The 17,792-nt window shown below is 33.5% G+C and overlaps 1 long non-coding RNA gene across 2 annotated transcripts in view; it reads right to left on the bottom strand.

The window, feature by feature from the left end:
* LOC105734634 (uncharacterized) overlaps window positions 1-17,792 on the bottom strand; it is a 43,479-nt gene that overhangs the window by 12,494 nt on the left and 13,193 nt on the right. The window contains exon 1 of one of the 2 annotated variants that reach the window (XR_001111565.3): window positions 4,542-4,586. The exons of the other annotated variant lie outside the window; for it this stretch is intronic. This is a non-coding gene — a long non-coding RNA (uncharacterized LOC105734634). Of the gene's footprint in view, window positions 1-4,541; window positions 4,587-17,792 lie in introns of those variants that run through there. 2 annotated transcript variants of the gene reach the window in all.

The raw sequence follows: 17,792 nt of genomic DNA on the forward strand, positions 1-17,792 counted from the left end.
GTTGTGATTATATAGAAATAAGCTCTTAAGTTTTTCTCACCTAGAAATTTTTTACTTCATGCTGTAGTGAAGATTCTACAAAGTCATTGTATATTTTTAAGAAAAACTAAACAGAAACCCACCAATAATTTGAAAACTGTTAATAAGTATACTTCCTTTTAAAAACTGCAAAATAACCCTTTTGTAGACCAGAATATAATGTTTGAATTACATTTTTTAAATTATAAATCTTGCTGGAACAAATGAGGAAAATAAGGAAATTTCAAAGAAGGCCAGAGAAAGCATAAAGCATCTTAAGGTCACTGAAATTCATATCTCTTTAATATGAATAATATAGAAGAAATAGTTTTTTAAAATCCCCCATTAATTTAGGGAAGAAATTATACTTGATTGTTGGTTATTTCATTTAATTCCTTCACACAAACTTAAGTCAACTATTCCAAAATTCAAGAAAACTTCATCAACATTCTAGTTTTCCAAGTGTTTTCACAAACTGTCTTCCCACAATGCAATGTCCTAAGTATTTAATCTGTGACCAAGGCTGAGTCACCACCAAGACCAAAGTGGAGCCACAATCTCCATTTCCATGGGCAGTCTCATCAGTCACAGCACCCTTAGTTTTCCACCAGTCTCCGGCTATAAAGGGCTACATTCCCACTTTTATGGAGTATGATACTAAGCAAATAAAAGAGTAAAATAAAGTATACTAAAGCCAAAAGGCAGATATATTTCAATAAAATTAATATTGGACTTCTATTATTTGATTACAACAAAGATAATATACCTCTTTTTTCCAAGAATAGTATGTCTCTTTGCTCCTTCTCTTTGCTGCTTGAGTGAATTGCTTATAAAACATGTAACATTCTTCTGAAATGAACTGGGGATGGGGAGAATGAGAAAGAATGAGACAGAGAAAGAAAATCAGAGAAAGAGAGATAGAGAAACAAGGACAGAAAGAGGGAAAAGGAGGAGTGAAGACAGAATTCAGATTAACTGGAATCCAGAAACCTGATTCTGCAGGAAATATGATAGGAGAGCCTATACTACTTTTAAAGGTTAGCTTATTTAACCACAGCAACATACAATTCTATCAAACTCTTCTGTCTCGGCTTCTCTCTTTCTCTCACATAGACATATGTGCACACATAACCACACACACATACACTCACACAGGCCTTTACCCCAAAATGAAATAAAGAGGGTTATGTATTGCTAATCCTTAAAAACAGCCATTTGCACCTGGCGTTGGCAATGGCAGCAAAAAGCCAACCACTTTTTCTACATTACAGTTCATTAAAATGCCACTGACAAGTTATGTCTATATAGAAAACAAAACATATCCTTTTCCTCAAGGAAAATCCAGATAACCAGAACCAATACAAGCCCTTGCCCTAGTTTGCTAAATGGGCTCAGGCAAGATGGAGGAACAGCCTGAAACACAGAACCATTGTGTGAAAAATAATATTAGTAATTAATCTGATTGAATATTTGAAGCAACGTATTTTTCGAAGTCATCAAGATGTTTTTCCAATCTTCATCAGTCCTCCAGATTTTTATTATTATTGAATGACCACATGATAATAATATCCTCAAGTGTGTAACCCATGAGTATATTGGTACAGATCAAAACGAAAAGAATCTTGACAACTTCATCAGGAATCCAAAGGCTCAGGTAGAATTTGAATTCAAGACATTAAAAACCTCAGCAACCTATTTAATCCTTTAACCACTAGGCCACACTCTCTTTCAAAATTGTTAATAGAAACAACATTGCCCTTTTTGTACAGCTGTAGATGCCCTATTGATCTGTATCACATAGCATTTAACACTGGATGATTTGGCTAGGAAAAGCAATGTTCACTGTTCCATGGCAAATCAGACAACAATGCTAAGACTTGCTATAGAACCAGGAAAACAGCATAGGAGATGGGGAAACAAACAACCACACAGAACAAACTCCATTTGCACATTTTTCACAGCTATTTTTACTCCATGAGAAAGCAAAGTAGTAGAGTGCAACTGTATTAAATGTAAAACTATTTCTGCCTAAAGCAGATGTGGATCATGGGAATGGAAACCTGATAAACCAACAGCTGAAGGCCACATTATTGCCCTTACCCTCCTCCCCTAGCTCATTTAGAAAATGACATGTTTTTCTTCACAATGTTTTTCCCCTCCTCTCTCTTCAGTGGCAGTAATGCTGAATGCTCTTGACATAATTCTTCGTTCACTCCTGACAGTCATTTTTTTGAATGCTATCCCAGCAATAAAACACCTGACCTCGAGTCTTTCAAATGGCTATTGGCTTGAGTTACCCCAATTAGCCAGACTCATTTGGAAGTATCCAGAGGAGTCAGGTGCTTCACTCTTCACTAAACTCAGCATTCAGAGCTAACACGTCTTTTTTTTTTTTTTTTGGTCAATTTATTTTTCTAAGGGATTTTTCTATTCTTCTATGATCTAAACATAGCAAAATAACAGGTTTAAAAAATAATCTACAAGAATGTAGAATTCTGGTACCAATATTTCTGCATTGGAAGTCATATAGGACAACATGCCTAGTTCCTTGAGAGTTGCTTTTCAATATATAAGAATAATTGAGAGAATTAGGTGTACAAGCATCAATGGAGGGTGATTTTATTTACTTATAAGATAGCTACATGTCTGCATAACTTAATGAAAAGACATATGAACTTTGTGCACGGCACACATCTGTGATATCATGTTTCGGTCAAGATATTTTTGGAGTACAGATATCCCAAATCAATAGCTCTTTATTAAAACCTCTTTAGGTGGAGAAGAAAATGTGTACCTTCAGAAATAAAAGTATGTTTATTACATGTTTGTGTATGTAATTAAATGCAGAATTTTGCCTCAGGAATAAAACTTGGCCTAACTGCAGACAACAACTAATTGAGGCTTCTCAGAGAATTTTGGCAAAGGAATATGGATATTTTCTACATAAATGAGATATGAGAAATTAAAATTTATGTTTAAATTATACTAAATGAAGGGCCCTTTAATTTTTTAATTATTAAACATTTAAAATTTTAAATATTCCTGAACTAAAATGTGTGTTTATGTTTCTGATATAGTAATCTCTTTGCTCCGTTTACTTTGTATCTAATATTTATCAATAAGTATAAGACTTCCTAACAAATGTATAATTTTCTTCACAAATCTTTTGGAATTTGTGTGCCATATGCCATTTTGTCACTTGGCTTATTCCTTCCTAAAAAGGATAAACCATGAGAATACTGATAGACTATACTTGAAATAAAATAGGAAGAAGTCCACACAACTGAAGGTGGACACATAATGCAGGCTGAAATGAGTATTTCTTCGAAAGACTACAAGCTTCCTTTTGACATTCAAGCAATTCAGTTTACGGAGGGAAAGAAATTGAATTTAGCTGATGCAAATGAAATTAAAACTAAATTGGTTGTCACATCAAACTGAGGTTAACTATGTAAATGTTTTTCTGTTTATGAAACTACAGTTTAGAGTATATAATCCTACAAAAATAAGAATATTTTCATGTTTTTTAAAAATAGAAATTAAAAGGGTAAATTATACAATTGTTTAAAATCCTTGTCACTTACCCATGTGATATCTAAGGAGCTATGAATCATGAAAACTGTGGACATAAGAGTATTGAAATAAGCATATACATATAGATATGCACATCAATACACATGCATGCTTTTCTGGCCAAGCAGTATCCCATTACATCATTGCTTCAAATGCATTCATTCTCTTCAATATTGTTGGCTGTTTCAGGTTAACTACCAAAATCATTTGCCTGAGAAGCGAGATTTAATTGTCTTACAACTACCTCTGTGAGGTACAATAGGGATTACAAGTACCCATTGATTATACTATTGGGTAGAATAAGGGACTCTTATTCTAGCATTTCTCATTCATTTTGTCATTGCATTCTCTTTGAAAGAGACCAAATGGGTCCCAGCAGGTGAAAGCAAAGAAACCTGAAAGGCCCCCTTTGATGAATGACAATACCACAACCACCCTCCCCCCACCCATTTTTGGAGATTATAAAACCTTATTAAATCATGCCCTGTTAGATATTGATTGAGAGGGAGCTAAACTAAAACCAACAATAGCAGCATGGATCAGAGAACACTGCTTTCATCAATGGGCACTAAACACAGCTAAGCTTTCCAATCTTTTTCTGGGGTGGGGGGGAGCTTTTTTTTTTTTTTTTACTATTTACTTTTGTTTAAACCATTATCCTAGAAAGTCATACAATTATAGCTACTTTGTCAGTTAAGAATAAATCGTAGTTGTCTAGCACTTAATCTTTTTGAATGTAGCAGTGTATTGCACAAACAATATTATACTTAGTTAAGATTCAGGATTATTATTATGATTATTTAGGGGGGTGCAATTCTAGGTAATTATCATAATTATTCTTGACTCTGGGACCCCTTTGATAACAATGCTGCTTTAAAGTAAACCACTTGGACATAAAACCCAAGATATTTGAAAAGAGACTGCTGCCAGAATCAGAGTTGAAAACTCACCCATATTTTAAAGCTATCTTGATTATCAGGCTGTTTGCGTTCCTGGGCTGTCTTTTCTGCCATCTGTGAGCGCCACAGCAAACAACCCCTTTATGACAATCACCTCAGTATAACTTGAATATGTCTGCTTTAGAGGAGACTTCTGTAATAAGACTCTCTGCTAATTAACTGTCAGCCTTTTTTAAAAAAATAAATAAATAAATCAGCAGACTGCATTTTAGAAAGACACTCCACCAAAAAATTCCCAAACAAGATTTAAGTTCATGTGCCAGACTGTAACTTCTACTCCTTGTTTTTTCAGGCCTTCCTCTGAGTAAATCTGTTTACTTTAAATACTTCTCATGTGATAAAGGTTTTCATTTTTCTTGCCAGTTGACTACAGGTAGTAACATTTGCTCCTCCCTCTAAACAGCTACTTAATTCAGTAACATTATCCTGCAAAAATAAAAGAAGGCAAAAAAGAAAGGGAAAAGAAGAAACAGGAAAGAAGGAAGAAAGAAAAAAAAGAAGGGAGGAAAGAAGGATGAAATAGAAAGATAAAAGATTCAGGAGTAAAGACAGCTCTTTTTTTTTTTTTAATTGCCAGAAATGGTAGTTACATGGCCAAAAAAAAAGAAAAGAAAAAGTAAGGGTTGTTGCTGTTGAAAGCAAAAATAGTTAAAAGAGCCAGATACTAAAATTATTAGTTTAATATTAAAGATAAATAATTTCTAGTTCAAGAGAAATAATTATTTGTAGAAACAGCATGATATCCACTGAAAATGACATTTTAAATAATCCTAGCAACTATAATTGTCTTGGAAGAATATAGAAATCAAGGCTTATACAAAACAGAAACAGACACTTACAAAATTCATCTTGGTGAAGTCTTTCCTACTTAGTAGATAAAAACAGTAGTAACCTTGAAAATAAAGCATTAATAGTAGTATTCCTCTAAAAATATAAAACGCAGGAATGAATACAAAAGTTTTTATTTTCTTGTTAAAATCCACCTCTTAATCATGATTCTCCAAAATATGCACAAGAAATGTAATTTTTAAGTTGAATATAATAAATAGAAAATAATAATACTAAATTATTTTGTTTTTTATGCAAAATATCATTTCTTCATATTGTATAACATTTTTGCATAATTTTCAAAAAATTAAATTGCATTTATAAATTAGATTTTATTATTAAATTATTTTTTTAAAGTACTCAAAATGTTATCTAATTGTTAATCAATATTTCCTATTTGTGGGGTCTCCTAGATTTGTTAGCTTAGACTTTAAATTTGGACATTACATTCTTTTAACATTTTTAAACATTTGGCATTAAATATTATAATTTATAAATTTTGTTTTTGTATTTTTATTTCAACACCTTTCTAATGTCATACTTAACATAGATTTAAATAAACTATGTCTAAGACTTTTAAATCAATATACCTAATTTGAGTGGAACAGTTAACTAACAAAAAAGTTCCAAGTTACGTGTTAGATGATAGTTACTTTTTAAAATATGATGTTGTGCATACATTTTTATAAATGCAGCAATTCAGCTGAAAAGCCGTACATTTGTATGTGCTAGCTGATACAGATAATTAAACAACAAAATCTGTTGCTCTAATTTTATTTTCATTAGATTTGATTTTTTCAAGTATTACCTGTTAATTTTGTACTGATTAGTTCGGTTCCTTTACTGATTTGTGTTTCTTAAACCTGAGACTTAGTCACTGCTGTATGAAAAAATTTTAATTTAGTCATCAGTTGGCACATTTAGACTGCCTTGTATCTTAGGCTAGTAGATAGAATGTAAAATAACTGACTGACTTAAGTTGCAATAATAAAATTGTGTAGTGTCTATAAAGAACATTTTCTGTTTCTCACTTTTTAGAAACAAAATGCTCTAATGTTAATTCTTCTTTAGATTGCCTGCGAATAATAAGCTTAGTAGTAACAAAAATATCAAAATTTGCTCAGTACCCTCACTGAACTAACAATACTTAAGATGGACCAAATATTCACACTTATATAGTTGAAGGTATCTTTCCTGAATACTTTCTCTTATATCAGATTTACGGATTGCAAACAAATTAGAAATTGCTTTAGCTTTAACACTAAAATTTAATAATTCTTATCCCTATCACTTTCTTTAAAATTGAAATTTAATTCTGTTTTATTATTTTATTATGTGGCCTCTTGTGATCAAATCACATATAATCTCTGAGTAATTTCCATGATCTCTAACTAGAATTTCATGTTTAGATATACATAAGACAGCAATGCACTGTACCCAAATTGGTACTTATTTAGCACTTTTAACAATACTATAACATTATTTGAATCAATTTGTACTAGAAATAGAGTAAAAATGAAAACTGCTGCATATTTTACCCAATTATTTAAACTGTTGTTAATACAGAAAGCAGACTATTTTATACAATTTTATTTTCTATGCATGATTACATTTTTTTCTTAAATGACTCATTTATCAAAGTGTTAAAAAAAATAGAGATTTTTCTTTTATATCTTCCAAAGCCTGCTGAAAGACCAACTTGCAAAACTATAGTGATGTATATACAAAGTGTTGTTTTCTTCTTCCTGAAGAAAACATTATCTCAGTTCATGCATGTGACATCAAAATAAAAATTGAATGTTTGTTTTAAATTGGATAACCATACCCAAATAGTCTAAATGTGATTAGCATCTAGTCCGCAAAATAGTCTCCATTGGACTAAATATGATTTTTCCCCTGGTGATATGTGTTATATTCATGTTATTTTGGGGGTGGGGGTGGAGTAGGAAGGAAGAGCTATTTCTCATTTAAGTTGAAATAATATTGTTATTAAGATAAATTTTAGTTCAATGAAATAGATGTTGGATTTTTGAAATTGAGTTGGCAGTAACATTTTAATAATTTCTTTTTACACACGTCTAATTCATAATGATAATGTTTATTTGTGGTAGATGCAGTGGACCACTTTTTGACAGAGTGTTTCACTTGTCATGCCTGAAGTTGGTTAAGTATCAAATGTAGTGCTTTCTACTTCGAGTTCGCAGCTTTTAGAACGTTACTTTTCTTGGATTCTATTTCTGAAACATTTAAGAACATTGCATTTCCCAGGATGGGAGATTTTACAGTATTTCTCACTTGGTACTTTGTAAAATTTTGAGATTGCCTGACTTTCTCCCTGGAGCCTTCATGTGAAAATATTTGGATGTACCTATAGTTTCCCTAAGACTCAAAGATTCAGTGGGGTGAAAATAAGCCATTAGTAGGACTCTCCACAGTTTCATCTAAATATCCAAGAGATGTTTGTGTATAGAAGCTGAAGGCTTTCTTTTGACCTGATAAGGCCTTCCAGTTCAATCTCAGCCCATATTCACAACAAACATGCATTCGTTTCCTCATTCAGTAGAGAGAAATTGTAAACATCTGTTGAGAATATTCTGAGATGCCAAAGCACTTCTTGGAACATTTTAGAAGTCAAGTCAAATCACCTTACATTCAGTCTATATGTTAAAGTCCTAGCTCCAATTGGAGATTTCACTGGAGAATCAGTTAGCAACATTCTTTCTTTGTTTCTCCTTACAAAGTTACTGACCATGAAGCAATGAGACATGCTAAATGGTGTTTTTTGCAGCAGCTGTCCTGAAAGCCTATACTCGTGTTTCACTGAAGCCACTGCACTCCTTCCTCTCCAATGCTTCAAACATCTATCAAACTCTTCCTTTGGAATAGCTTCAAAGTGCATTTATTAGCTGCTAGAAAAATATTCTTATATGTTTTATATTTAAACCTAGAGCAGAAATATCTATGTTCAGCAGACTTAACTCTGTGTCAATTTCCCAAATCTTTATTGGACAAAGATTTCCCATTATAAAAAATGTTCAAAAGAGTGGGCAGTGGCTTCTCAAGGCAATTATCAAAAGAGGACATTCAATACTGGTTGGGGCAATGGTAGCATCAGTGAAACATGTACTTAATATTTGGCAAGATGACCCCTTTGAAGCCTTTGATTTTGATGACTATTAGGTTATATTAATTAAAATAATCAGTCATACCACCCTGTAGTCATATCTCAAATATCTTCCTGTCCTCCTTTATCAAGATCATAGACTCTTGCACCTCTGCATTGACTACAACTTAAAAACATATACTTCATGGTGCCAGACCCTTTGGCTATAGGGTCTGAATAACAGGGCTTCTTTGTTTATATACACAATAGGTAAAATTTAAGATAAATCTTAATATACAGACTAATATTTAACATCCTTTTGATAAAACCGAATCATCACACGTGAATTCTATTTTTAATCTAGGCAAGTTCAAATTAAAGAAAAGCATTGGGTCTAAAAATGCACAAATTTAGATACAATAATATGAACAATAGTTAATGTATTGTTATACATGCACCCAAATTTAAAATTTTGTTTTTAAAGTAATTATATACACCAGTGCTTAAGTGTTTTCAAAGGGTTAGGAAAAAAACCTTTCCCTAGATCAGGGATTTACATCTCAAAGTAAACTAGTAAGACCAGTCACCAGATAATTTAAGAACAGTTGTTTTACATAAGTATTTCCTTTAAAAATTAAATAACCTGTTCAGTTATGTATAACTATATATGTGCCAAATTTTGAGTTTCTGATTTTCTTTTAAACTTACTTTCTCTATTGTTAACAAAGACCATCTGTTTATGAAATACATTTTTCCCTTTTGAAAATTCTGCTACTCTTTTGTCAGTGCAATTTATCACAGTGAAATGGCGACTTGATACACTTAGTATGTCATCATTTCTAGGCATGCTGAGCAATGTAGTAGGTAGGTGTACTGTAGAATCTTTGTGCATAACTCAGTATGTCTTGCTATTATGAACTAATTATTTCAGTAGAAAATATTAAAATGAATTCAAGTTTCTCTATCTTAATTCAACAATGGTGTCTTCTCAGAGTGTTAGCCAGATGCAGTTTCTTAAGTTTCATGAATCTCTGGAGGATGCCCAAAGTGAAATCATAAGTATCATGACCATGAGAAACTGTAATAAACACCTAAACACATGATGGAAACTTCATTACTCTCTGACTGGTAAATGTATCTTTTTTCTTTGTATGGCCAACTGATTTTTTTCTTATGTATAATAGTACATCACTGAGGAATTTTAAGATTGACTATAGGCTCTCAACCACTGGTTTTCTCAGGAAAAATCATTGCCTTTAATTTTTCCTGCTCTGAAATTGTTATTTGAGATTATTCCTTCACTGTATAGTTAGTATATTGTGTGTTATTTGTATATTATATCATGGCTTAGAAATTAGTTCTTCAAAGCTTTGCTTAAACTGAAAGATTTTTTAGTGAATTCCTCCTCTAAATTTGACTGCAGTCTCTTGGGTCATTTTATTCTCTTTTGCCTTGAATAAGAATCTAATGCTGAATATTTTTAATGGCTCGGAAAAAATACCCCTATAAAACTCCATTTCTGATTACTGCAATTTATAGATTACATGACACATTCAGTTTAGAAAAAGAATGCTGGGTTGTTTGAGAAAATGTTCAACAGCAAAATAAGATAGATCTTAATCTTTACGAAACAGAATAGATCTTTGCTTTCCAAAAATGCTAACATAAGAGGTACATTTACTCAATGATTAAGAAAAAAATTGAGAATATGCACTGGGAATGTAGAGACATATTTTCCTTGGGATATTGAACTTATCCTAAGAAGAGCATACAGGGCAGTTATCTGGAGCTAGCAGATGACACCTTACCCACTTTCTCTGGTTTCTTCTGCTAGCTGTATAGAGAATGATTTCCTATGCCTCTCAAAGGTCTGGTCTTACAATCCCACCTCCCTACTTTTGGTTTCCTTTACTTTTTCCTTATTAATTTGATTTTGCTTGTTTTTACAATAGTTTAGCAACTGATAAGCATGGCTGTATTAAAATACGACTTGGTGCATTATACATAGTAATTGGGTTGCTTCTTAGAGCCCTGAGTTGGACTATCCTTCTGATACTGTAGTCACAAAGTTATTATTGGGCACAGTAAGAGATTTTCAACTCCAATATCTAATATCTGTGATTAGCTCTTGGCTTCTTCCACATGGAGGAGACCTCAGTATTGTTTTCTTCATGGGCAGTAGATTTAGAATTTCTGCAGGGCAGAAATCCTTTCATTTGTTTTTCCTCTTAATTACCCCTTATGACTAGTGAAATTAGTTTTGCATAAAATGCTAGAGAACTTTATTGGAGGCCTTGTCTGCCATTAATATTTCCTCTGAAGTGAAACTTGCCTAGTCTATAAGGGAATCCATTAAGAGTTGTCAACTGGAAATAAGACAGTCTTTTTGCAGACTCAGCTGGTGATAAATCTTTCCTTTCTCACCCTCAGGGTGATTCAGAGTGTATTTCTCATACTCCCAGACTCTGAATCCTTCCTCTCTTAGAAGAGAGTCAATTGATTGTGTCCACTCTTCTTGGTCTAGTTGTGAAGACCAGTATGGACCAGGAGACAGACAGGGGACTGGATTTGTGAAGTTTTAGCCTACCACCATTGGAAGTCACTCATACTCACCCCTACCAGTTCTGATCTTCTACTTCAGTTTGCTTAAGTGACTTCTGCCTTATTTCCTCTGTCTGGGCAACTATTTCCATCATTGCCTATGGCGTGGGTCTTCCAGAATGAGACTCTTCCTTGCTCTCATGAATGCTCCCTGGCACTGAAGTTAGTCTTTGAATAATTGTTGTGATCTGCTTATGCAAATGGACTGTATACACTTCCAGGATAAATTCCAAGGTACAGAGTTCCCTGACACACTTCTCCTGTCTGTTCTTTGGGACCATGCTCACCTGCTGCGGAATTCCCTATCTTGGGCTTCTGTCATTAATAGAGAACCGTTGTCACTTCAGAGCAAATCTGGGTCAATGCCACATCCTCAGAGAAGACAGCTTCCAGGTTTGTGTCTGAGTCAGTGTCCACCCATGGCTAACCCAGTCCAGGTAAAGCTCTAGTGCTAAGTTCAGGCATCCAAGGCTGCCATGTTTGGCTATTGCTATTGTTAGCCTGGTGGTGATTGCCTATACTTACTTGGATGGTAAGCTGGTAGCAGCTTGTGCTTTTATTAGAGCTACACTTAAGAGGTTAGTAAATGGAGAGCTTAGAAAACTTTGATCCCATCTCTGCCTCAATGAAGTAACAGTGGTAGCAAGAACCCTAATGTGCAAAAGTCAACTGGCTGTCTTCAAAGAATAATTCCAGTACTGTAATCATATACGTAGATTTGAAATTTATTCCCAATTATCTCGTCTTTACTTCTAAACTTGTTGAAACATTACAAATACTGGCTTTTTGTCTCTTTATGCCTCCATGTCTGAATATATAAAGTGGTTATTAAAAAGTAGGTGCAATTTTTTAAAGAAATGAGATACAAAACACATCTTTATATGCCAATCATTGATTATGTTACCAATAATAACTTGAAGCACCTGGACATTTGAGAGTAATTTACATCAAACTAGTGCTTTTCTGGAGAAACATTTACCATCTGCATAATGTAGGATGATATTTCTCATTAATACCTGGTTCATATCTGGGGTATGTAGCAAGAATGAAAAAGATGTTGCTCATGAAAGGCCTGTTTCTTGACAGTATATGAATAGTGTAACCATTACTTTGTGTTCTATTGAAACGATCAATAGAAAGCCAACTTTTTCTACTTATAATTGCCATCAACAGAAATGATGAACATTATTATTTCTGTTGGAAAACAAAACCTATTTCTGCAATTCTGTGATTCTGGTTTATTCATACTATCTAATGAATGCTTCCAATTACAACACATAAAAAGGACCATTTTATATCTTCTGGTTTTCAAATAAAGTTTGCATTTCATCCAGTCTGAACCTTAGAAATAAAATTACAGATGTCAAGTACTTTTTCAGGTAAGATAACATTTTTTGAAGCACAGCGGAGCAATTTTAGGTGATACTGGAAATTCTTAGACCAAAAGGCAAAAGCTTACGCTATTAATGGTTCAAACAATTTTTATTCACTAAATACTAATTACACCTGATTCTCTATAGCTAGGAATGCCATCTGAACCTAAGTTTGCATCCATCACTTTTTATCTTGGGCTAGTTCAGAGCAAGTTATGTCAATCAGTCCCACGTTGGTTTAGCAAATGCTTTCCAAAATGGCAAACTAACAATGTTTGTTTTGCAGTCACCGGAGTCCTGTTTATTCACTTCATCATTACATTTCTACAAGTAGTCTTAAACAGAAAACACCTGGTATAGAAAAGAGCTAAGTGTCCATCTGCTTTAGTTCCTAGCTGATTTATTCATGTGGATCTTACGCTTTGGCCAATAGGTATGTTTGGTTTATAATGTTCTCTTCTTTATTCAAGAGGATGCCTATATCCATTGTAGCTTCTCTGGCACCCATGCTCCAAATGCCAGCAGCTGGTGGGGGATCATCACAGCAACATACTAGTCCTAACAGTTGTCACAACATGTGCAAGTTCATCTTGTAGTTTCAAGTCAATTCACTCTGTCCACAGAAGGGAGAGAGAGAGAAACAGAAAGAAGGAAAGAAAATGGAATTCCTTTTCTTTGAATTGCTCATATGCCAAAATCGAAAAAAAAAACAAGTGAGGCTTTATAGAGAAAAGAGCTGTATGTGGTTTTGTGAATGATAATATATACTTACATCTTATTATCAGTGGCCTTTACACACACACTTCTGGTTTTCAAATTTAATTTCTATAATTCCATCCAATTTTTAAAAAATTAGTTTCTTATTAAAGAAATCTTAGAATAATTTACTAGTTTGTTATAAATGATGTGTAGTATTATTTTCAAGTCTAGGCATTTGAATTTGTTTTAGAAACATTTTGGAAAATATAGTTATCAAATGCAGCTATTTAATCTAGTTGTTTTTGAAGGTTAATTGTGTACGAAAAAAAATGCCCTCTACATTTTTTTGCCAGTCATTAACATAGCTTCCATGCTGTGATTTTCTCCTTTATTACTTTAAATAGACATTCCAAAAGAAATGTTATGTGACTCAGTCAGTCCAAAGCATTCTTACTTGTTTCATAATTAAATAATGCCATTCTTAAAGAGAGAAAAATGCTTATTTTAAGAATTTTATCTTAAGGGAAAAAAAGGCTTCATTTGAACAAAATGCAATTAGTACAAAAATGGTAGTTTGAGGTTTTATTATATGAATGATTGTCTCAATTATCCATTTAATTTTCTTAGCGTAAAACTGGAATTTTTCATGCATTTACTTTGAGATCCTGAATAAAACATAACCTGTTTTATTTTCTTCATCTCTAAAGACAATACTTATTGTAGAGACTATTTTGAGGAACAAAATGTTAATGGTGTTAAATTATTTTAATTAAAGTAAAGTAGCTTTCTGAAGTAAAGATATTCAAATAATAATTTTTCTTTACTCTGAATCATACTTTTTTCTTGCCTTTCAATTATTTGGTCTGCTTTTAATAGAAATTAAGAGATCCTTACTGGTTGCAAAGATCAAATTATTATTATTTAAGTTTTTTTTGTTTTATTTGACAGGGTCTCACTTTTTTGCCCAAGCTAGAGTTCAGTGGTATAATCACAGCTCATTGCAGTCTCAAACTCCTGGGCTCAAGTGATTCTCCTGCTTTAGCCTCCTGAGTAGCTAGGACCACAGGGGCATGCCACCACACCTGGCTATTTTGTTGTAAGATAGGGTTTCACTATGTTGCCCAGGCTGGTCCCAGACTTCTGGGCTCAAGCAAGCTTCCTGCCTCAGCCTCTCAAAGTGCTGGGATTAAAAATGTGAGCCACCATGCCTAGCCTTGTTTAGTTATTTACTGTAATAGAAATACCTAGATAGTGTTAAACTTTTAGGTGAGTAATTTTAAATTTCCAATTCAAAAGTATTTTTATTAAAAACTTTGTCAAAATTTATTTTAAAATACTTACAAATGTTCTTAATCAAGAGACAAAATGCAAGAGAAAATAGAAGGCAGTATTTCTTTAATACAAAAAGTTGGGCAAATCTAATTCATGTAGCAGTTATATTTTTCCTCAGATTTCGGTTCTATATGCAGACCTGTCCTTTCAAGTCACTCTCATCTATCCCTGAACTGCCTCTGTTAGAGCTTACAGATGAACAGTTATTTAGAAGTGATTTGGTGCTGATATCTTTACCATCTAGTGGAAGATTAAAGTGGAGTAGAAAGAAAAGCTATAAAAATTTCCGTAATTAAAAAAATCAGACTCTGCCTCTTTCCAACACTGACTTTGTCATCTAAATAGCATCAGCAACTCCCTACTCCCACCCACCCATCTAGCCTCCCTTTCTTGACTTTTCTGGAAAGTTGCAAGAAAAGAATAAAACGGAGGGTATCAAAACAGAAAATAAGTAAAGTAGAACAGAAAATTAAAGCAAAAGATAAAAGGTAGAGGCTGGGTATGATGATTCATGTTTATAATCCTAGCATTTTGGGACGCTGAGGGAGGAAGATCACTTGAGCCCAGGAGTTCAAGACTAGCCTGGGCAAAACAGTGAGACCCTATCTCTACGAAAAAATTAAAAAAATTAGCTGCACACGGTGACACACATGTGTTTCCAGCTACTTAGGAAACTGAGACAAGAGGATTAGTTGAGCTCAGAGGTTGAGGCTATAGTGAACTGTGATTATGTGGCTGAACTGCAGCACGGGGGACAGAGTGAGACCCTGACTCAATAAAATAAAATAAAATAAAAGATCACCTCTCCAGGAGTTTTTAACCTGTAAAATGTGGGGAGCAGAATTAAGACGATTAAGACAACCAAAAAACAAATCGAAAGATGAAATCACCATTGTGGCTACAGAGGTCATAGGGCCTGGGAGTAAGACCTTATGGTATGTGATCCTGGATTTACTACTCTAGCTCTAGGGCCTAGGACTAGTTATTTAACCCCATCTGTAAAATGGGAACAATAACTATTCTACTTCAGAGACCTGTGAGGACTAAATGAGATAATGCATATAAAGCTCCAGTCAGAACATACTCAGTAAATGCTGCTTCATCAAAAATTGCACTGATCACAACATTGGAGACCTCAAATTATTGATTTTCCCTACCAAGAGCCTAAGTTACCAGAGGAGAATGTAACTACCAAAGTAAAAGTCAATTTTTGCCACATTTCAAAGGTGACTTAATCTTAAGAGACTGAAATAAACCACACCAAACATATTTCTAGAGACAAAGCTAAAGTAACAGTGGCAACCATCCATTGACAAAGATTCTTATTCTAGGATTCAGGGAATCTGCCACACTCAGGTCTTTGCGCTTTAGCTTTGATCCAATTTCCAAGGATGTTCAGAATGTTAATAAACCATGTGTGCCATCTTTACCTCAAATTAATTCAAAAGGGAAATTAACAAATTCCAAGGCATGAATAGTAATTTGTACATGCAACAAGGCTACTCTCACCACGTGCCAGGTGCCCACATTAATTCTGGAAACTCTAGACTTGTGATGCCATGTGAGTGCAGGTGATCTGGTCTGAATAGGGTTGATCTTAGAATATTCATTTTTCTCTCAAATAATCCTTCTCACCCAAAGGATAGATATGACTGTCTCTGGCCCTAAGTGTTCAAATCCACTCTTGGGTATTCATTAGTGGATCAGTATCTCTAGGCCTATAAAGGCTTTTGACAAGTTTCCTTGATGAAGAAGTTTCGGCCACTCTATTTTGAGTACTCACCTAAGATAGGTCTGGGGGCCTCAGGGTTCCAGATCAAGCAAAGTCAAGATGTTCAAACTTTGAAAATTTCATGGACAATGAGACTTGCTAGTCTCACCATAGGTATAAGAAAGTATGAGGCAGACAACCTAAATGCATGATTTGATCGTCTTAAGGAACAGCTAATATAATTTAGTCTGGAATTGTTATTTGGGCTTCAGAAAAGGTTTGCTCATTTGCCATCAGCTTTTGATTCTACAACAGCTGTCATATGCTTTATATGAATATTAAAGCCAGTCATGTCTGAATTTACATATTTTAGAATTATTTGCACTTAGTACTTCAAAAAATTTGTTTTGTAAGTTATTTGATTTCTAAAAATCCCTAGAATCTTTGTTGTAATCTCTTCAAAGCCATTTTTTCCTCTTAAAATAAGGACTTTCTCTTTTTCTTTGATTTTCCTTTTTAGAAAAATCTGTCCGGGTGTGGTGACTCATGCCTATAATCCCAGTACTTGGGAGGCTGAGACAGGAGGATTGCTTGAGGCCAGGAATTTGAGACCAGCCTGGGCAACATAGCAGGACCACTGTCTCTCTCTCCCTCTCTCTCTCTCTCTCTCTCTCTCTCTCTCTCTCTCTCTATATATATATATATATATACATACATATTTCATGATTTTATATATATATAAAAAAATCAGGAAAAAAAAATTAAAATCCCACATTGCTCAAACCAAATCAAAGTTCTATAAACCAAGATGTTTAAAAGGTTCTGAATTTGGGAAACTCACTTTTAATGTTATCGATTATCACCATGTAAAATGCAATGGTGAACTCAGAACTTAAAGTAGTTAAAACATTTTCTTAAATAAGTTTTTGTTATAATACACTTTTTTTTCTTGTAGCAAGTTATAAAAGTATTAACCAAAAAAGAATTTCCATGCTTTAATATTATATATAAGCTATTACTATTACATATTTGTATGGATATTTCCTATAATATACATAAAAACATTATCTTGACTATGTATATTTTTTAAATACAAGATAATTATGTTAAAAGATAAAATAAATATGTAATGTCTGGGATACAACAAAGCACGTGACATTTGAAAACTGTTTTCTGAGGTCTCATTTATCTATTAAAATATAGAATAAGAGCTAACATTAAACTACGTTAATCTCAGTTTCATTCACCACCTCCAGGACTACAACCTTATCCCTATATTTTAAAATGTCTTCACTGATCTGAACTCAGATATACTTACTGAAACTAGGGCAATTTTATTACCAAGTTAGTGGTTTGTGGGATCTGCAATTTATTATAACCAGGTGAATTATAAAATTTGGATTCTTTAAAATACAGAAAAATTACAGTTAATTCTCTTCTTCATTTTTGTTATTAATAGTGTCTGACACGATAAGAATTATACTATACTTGCACGTTATTTTCTCTTGCAAGTCTTCAGCTACTACTGTTTCATCTGTTCTGTCAGCTAATTAAACACATACACCTGTGAGGAAACTACTGTTAAATCCACCCTG

The sequence above is a fragment of the Aotus nancymaae genome, unplaced genomic scaffold (assembly GCF_030222135.1).
Source record: "Aotus nancymaae isolate 86718 unplaced genomic scaffold, 86718_ANA_hifiasm-v0.15.2.pri h1tg000014l, whole genome shotgun sequence".
Taxonomy (NCBI): Eukaryota; Metazoa; Chordata; class Mammalia; order Primates; family Aotidae; genus Aotus; species Aotus nancymaae.